The sequence below is a fragment of the Botryllus schlosseri genome, chromosome 5 (assembly GCF_051294905.1).
Source record: "Botryllus schlosseri isolate E-star chromosome 5, Bs_hap1, whole genome shotgun sequence".
NCBI classification, from domain to species: Eukaryota; Metazoa; Chordata; class Ascidiacea; order Stolidobranchia; family Styelidae; genus Botryllus; species Botryllus schlosseri.
In genome coordinates this window covers 17454807-17460900 of record NC_137240.1, presented here as the reverse complement: position 1 = coordinate 17460900, position 6094 = coordinate 17454807, and the positions used below count along the sequence as shown (strand labels likewise).

Genomic DNA, 6094 nt, shown 5'->3' with positions numbered 1-6094 from the left:
TGCGGTACTGTCAAATGGTGTGCTCTGCACAAGTGCGGTGCGATTGTTTCGTCACCGAACTACATCCGACGCCAACACGAGTCCCTATCCGGCTGCTTCGCGCCGAAGACTAGGAGTAGACGAGACGCTTAAATAATGTGGATATAGTGCATATAGGATTGCGTCCACCACAGTTCATCATTGCGTGTGATTCCACGTCGTGGGATCCGGGTGGAATTGTGACGCCGTAAGGGCCGCGAAGCACAGAAACGTTCGAATGGTTTTACCTTCTATACCAGTGGTTCTCAACCGGGGGTCCGCGGACCCCTGGGGGTCCGCGAAGCATTTTCAGGGGGTCCGCGAGACCGCGAAATTTTCAAAATGGTGGAAAACATTTTTTGGGATTTGGGAAAACACGAGGCAGTTTAACTTTATTACTTTTAAAACTTCATGACTCACATAACCAGATTGGCCGTCTGAGATCAAATAACATATATTGCAAACTCAATTTACTTCCAATAGCCTACTAATACAAACATATTGCTGCTTAGAGATGTTTTGTGGGGGTTTGTGCAAAAATAGGAAGTTGGAGTAGTAAGGTCCAGCAGGGTGACTTCGAAATATTTGCAACCATTCACATTCTTTTGTGACAGTGGTTCTCAAACTGGGATGAGGTGAAAACATATGAAGGAGGGCGCAAAACCGCAGTCAACGAAAAAAAATTTTTCGCGCTTCGCGCGATTTACTTATCATTAGAACTTATTGCTCTGTGTGTAACTTTTCATTTCATATTTGACAATTCTCTCTTCGACAGCCATAACCCTCCATCCCGTCAAATTATCCGCTGGGCTTCTTAGCATTCTGATTGTGTTATCGCTAGCATGAGGTCGATATTTGCAAAAGACAGATAACGGTTAGTCGATAATCGAGATACTTTGATCTGAAACTTGGGGGTCCGCGGAGGTCCATGAAAGTCCCAAGGGGGTCCGCGGAGACAAAAAGGTTGAGAACCACTGTTCTATACAATCGCCAGTAACAAATTGACTGTTACTCTCCATCACAAATAATTTCGTATTTGCTGACACCTAGGACTTCAACCTGGTCGAGGACGACTGTCACGGCAAACAATGGTAAGTAAAGTTGCCTCTGGTATGGTTGGACTCTCGATTTGGCATTTGTTTGTTTGTTTGTTTTGGGGTATTCATGGTGTTTGTCGACTACTATGGTCATTTACACCAGGCCGATATTTTTCCTATGTTCCGTAACTGCCGACTTATAGCGCGGCCCACCTCTAGGCTTTTGTAAGACACCGCTGACGCGGATGAGGTGGCGAGGAGGAGCCTAGGTAAACCTCCAACACCTAGGTAACGGAATTCAGAAGTCGACCTCGGTCGGACTCGAACCCGCACCCATTGGTGTTGCAGCCGCGGATTATACCACTGCGCTATCTCGCCACCCTCGATTTGGCATTTATTTTTATCACTCGTGTCACTCGTGTCGCTGTGTTAGTGGCAGGACGGCAATGACTCTTTATAGTCACGATTATTTGATAAATCGGCTTGACTTGAGTCAGTTTTTCAAATATGAAATATGAATCGACTATACTTGAGTCTATATTTGTATTGACTCGATTTGTAGGCTACTCGCCTCATTATACATGACTCGAGAATCGAGACTAGGAGGGCCAAGACAGGCATATCATTGTGACTTAGAAGCAGGGTTGTAACCAAGTCACAAGGCTCCGAGTCACAAGTCAATCTCACTTTTATGTTTTTGACTCGAGTCAAGTCGAGTCATTTTCAATTCCCACCGAGTCAAGTCCGAGTCCAAGTCAGCGAACAGAGGATCGAGTCCGAGTCATGGTATTATGACTCGAGTCCGAGTCCAAGTCATTGTGTTGACTGCTCAGTTTCCGGTTAAAGTCTTCCTAAACCCACTTTTCATGGTATGGCGCTCTACCCCATATTATAAGGTCTGTAATTTAGTCTAAGAGCAATACGACATTACCACACTTGCTTTTACATTTCAAAATGTATGTTCTCCGGACAAAAGAACTGATAATAATTAGAACTCAAAGTATATGATCCTTGGAATTGAAAGAGAAAAGTAAATACTAGCTTTCTAACATAAGAGGTTATCACGATATGAAAAAATTAGCTATTTTCGGCATGTTCGGTAAAATTGTACGGCCACTGGAGATACAAGAACCTGAAATCATGACTGAAGTAATTCATTTGAGATTTTAGACCAAATATCAATGGCACTTTTTGAAATTCAAATTTTTCTTTCTTTTCGCGTCACGCTATTTAGAAGGCCCAGAAACTATCAAGAGCAAGGCAAATTACTATTTTATTGATGCGAGGCATTCTATATTACCCAAGCAAACTTGAAAAAGTGGGTTGAACATGACTTCAATTGAACAAGGAACGGTGACCACAATGACAACACTATACGACTCGGACTCGACCTTCTGCTCACTGCTTTGGACTTCAGCAGCCTGACTCGATGGTGAATTGAAAGTGTCTCGACTTGACTCGAGTCAAAACTAAAAAAGTGGGATTGACTTGTGACTCGGAACCTTGTGACTTGGTTACAACCATGGTTGGTGGTAGCAACACCGTTCAAACAGAATCCCATAGCAAATTATGATCTTTCGGCTACGTGAACGAGTGGATATTCTAAGTTATCAAACCCATCGCTTTGCTTGGCTCAAGAACGGGCTATCTAGTGGGATCATGAAGATATCTTCCCACATACTAGCAGAGCTATTTCCGACGCTACGGCAACTGATATTTAGACCAAGGGGCGTTCCGGTGATTCGCCGAACAACCAAGAAATAAACGGGCTGCCAGAAAATTGCCAGCATGCTAGCCATAAATTAACCCAATATATTTTAGAATCGTATTAACGAGCTGTCATATCCTAATGGTTGGACATTTATTGGCTCAAGCTGCGTCGTCATGAAGAAAATGCGGGTTTGATAAAATCACAGCATAAGACCCATCAGGGTGACACACCCATGTGTTTCGAACATTATTAGAAAACAACACACAGAAATGTTGAGGCATCTCATCGCACATCACATCATACGCATAACAGTTGACATGTGACGTCTCAGTTTCGACGCGGCACTCAAGTTCCAATGAGTGCCGATTTACCAGGCGTCTGGTGTGTTAAATCCGCGCTGGGGATTTCTGTCGGACTGTGGGTCTTCTATTCTCAATATAATCAAGCGATCCACCTTAAACAAGAATACGGATTCGCTTGTCTCAATGGTAAAATGCGCGAACGAGATTCGCAATAGTTCTTGCTCGTCCGATAGTTGAAGGTAGAGACCGTTAGAAACACTAACGAAGAAAATATACAGGCAGGCGACCACAAACGGCGCAACATTACCAAATCAACCAATTCAAACATTAAAACTGAGTTTTTCGAGAAAACGAAATTCAAATAAAGGATAGTTGAAGTACAAGCTGATCCACTAAAAAGTCATCAGAACAATTATCGTGTAGCTCTAGGTATCCCGGATCACATCGAGTTCAGTTACACAACTCTCTGCACAATTCTCATCAGTATTCAAACAGACATGGGGTAATCAAGATTGTTAATTGTAATCAATTACGACGATCACAGCATTTGAGAGCTACAAAATTAAATCGTCGAAATTTGTTCATCGTATCATAAAGGCTGATACTGCTCACTGTTGTTACCCACATTCATATTAAAGTTAAGAGCTTTGTGCAGTACTAAATTTAATGTGAGCAAATCTCTACCACATTCTCAGTTGATTTAGTAGTCACACAATGCAATAAAACAAAACCCAATACTATTAACTTCCCCGTATTGCCAATCGCAGAGGAGAATTCGGGATGTGTACGTCGATCTTGAACCAATGCCATGAGCCCGTAGGCCTTACCCGATGGTTGATATAACAACCTGGTTTTGATCCCAAAAATAGCACATACAATTATACCGTTAATTAGTCGAGAGGTCTAATAGTGAAGCCCCAACCCGAAACCGGACTTCGACCACATACCCATTGTTTTTGTCACAGTCCTTAAAATAGGGAGGCGCCAGATCCAGGCAATTTTTGAAAGGGGGCGCTGGAGAAAAAAAGCTCAAGAACCACTGATTTACACCATTTGGGTGCGACCCCGTTATAACAGGTATTTGATGGCGGAAACGTCGACTGTTCATTATTACATCTCAAGTATTGTCGATACGTCGTAAGTAGATGTTAGATCGAGATGTAGTAGTATGATTTAAAGAACCACGTCTATGATGTATGCCAGGTAATAGATACGCGCCAGACACCAGTACCTTGTAAGAGGAGGATAACAATCCCCCCTTTGCTTGGTTTCAAATATCAACGTAATGATTGACGTTTGGTTATGCGCAGTTGAACGCAGTTCGAACTTCGCTATGCTCGGCGAGGAGCTAGTGATACGCGTATCATGTTTTTTCAGGATCCTGATCCGATCCGCTTCGACAAACAGAACCTGATCAAAGCCTGATCCTGTTTCCGTCTTCAATGTCAAAATAGGTATCCAAAAAATATCCGAGCGTCTGTCGCTCTTGCCAAGGACGAGGGGGAAAAGCTGAGAATCTTCTAGTTGTCCTAGACTTGTGACTATATCAGGGTTATTACGTAGTTGCTGTTGTTGTTCTCTGTAGTATTCGTGGTGTTTGTTCACCACTATGGCCATTGACACCAGGCCGATTTTTTTTTATTCCGTAGCTGCCGACGTGTAGCACGACCCACTTCTAGGCATTTACAAGACACCGCTTACACCAGGGGTGGGCAAACTACGTCCCGCGGGCTGCATGCGGCCCTCCACACCTTTCTGTGCGGCCCGCGAGAGTCCAAAGAAAATTGTTAGAAATATTGATAAAATGCGTACTAAAAATCGAAATATTGCAGGGACTTGAATAAACTTTTTCTCATTATATTTCACCATGATAATTCAAAGGCAGTGATTCTCAAACTGGGGGGCACACCCCCTTGGGGGCGTGAAAGCATTTGAAGGGGGCGCGAAGCTGAGCTCAACTGAAAAATTGTTTCGCGCTTTGCGCGATTTACATCCCATTCATAATTATTGCTTTGTATTTAGTCTGAATTTCATATTTAAAAAGCTCTCATCCGCAGTCGTAATCTACCATGCCATAAAACTATCCGTTAGGTTTGCTAGCGTCCTGGTTACGTTTTTTGATATGACGATAAGGCGGGCGCGAAATCATAAGGGGCGTGTCTCAAAAAGTTTGAGAACCACTGTTCTAAGGTAAATACTTCCTAGATTATTTTTTATGTTTAATTTCTGGCGCGACAGCCCGATCTCAAGGCCCACGCAGATTGAAAGGTTTCAACTGTTAAACATCACAGAAATCCTAAACGAGATTGACATAATTCGGATAGCGAGTGTGATTTCTGATTGGCCACTCCAGTTTTAATTATTTCAGTGCATGTCTTAGGTAGATTCAATCTCTGAATGCGTAGAATCAGGGTATTTGTATTTTATCTACACATAGTAGAAGCGTGTTTGAAGCTAACATGGTTATGATATTGTCAGCATTGTGTGTCCTGGAACTGAACCAAAAGTGGAATTAGTAAATCTACGAGCAGATCGCTGCTCACATATTTAAATTTCAATCCTGTTCTAAAAATCGGGACAACCGACTTTCATCACTATAGTTTTGACAACTTGGTTTTAGAGGTCGACCAGCCGATGAAATCTCGCCACTGTTTAAGACGCGTGTACGATACCATCAAAGCAGTGTTTGGATTGTTTTTAATAAGCATATATATTATCTCCAAGTCCTCACTATATAATCAAATACCAATGTTGCATTTTGGTTTATAATCCCAATTCTATATAGTGCGGCCCGCGAATGGATTCAGATGTTGAATGCGGCCCGTGAGCTCAAAAGTTTGCCCACCCCTGGCTTACACGGATGTTATGGGAAAGAGGAGCCTCGATAAACCTCCAATGCAGGACTTCTGGACTCGACCTCGCTCGGACACGAACCTGCAACCCATTGGTGTTGCAGCTGTGGATTATACCACTACGCTATCTCGCCAAAGTCACTATAGGCTCAAAATTCGTTATGGGTCGGGATC

The 6094-nt window shown here is 42.9% G+C and overlaps 2 protein-coding genes across 3 annotated transcripts in view; one reads left to right on the top strand and one right to left on the bottom strand.

Annotated features, from left to right (window-relative positions):
* LOC145439811 (stAR-related lipid transfer protein 5-like) overlaps positions 1–6094 on the top strand; it is a 304908-nt gene that overhangs the window by 92025 nt on the left and 206789 nt on the right. The window lies entirely within an intron of this gene.
* LOC145439803 (lysosomal protective protein-like) overlaps positions 1–6094 on the bottom strand; it is a 199830-nt gene that overhangs the window by 68612 nt on the left and 125124 nt on the right. The window lies entirely within an intron of this gene.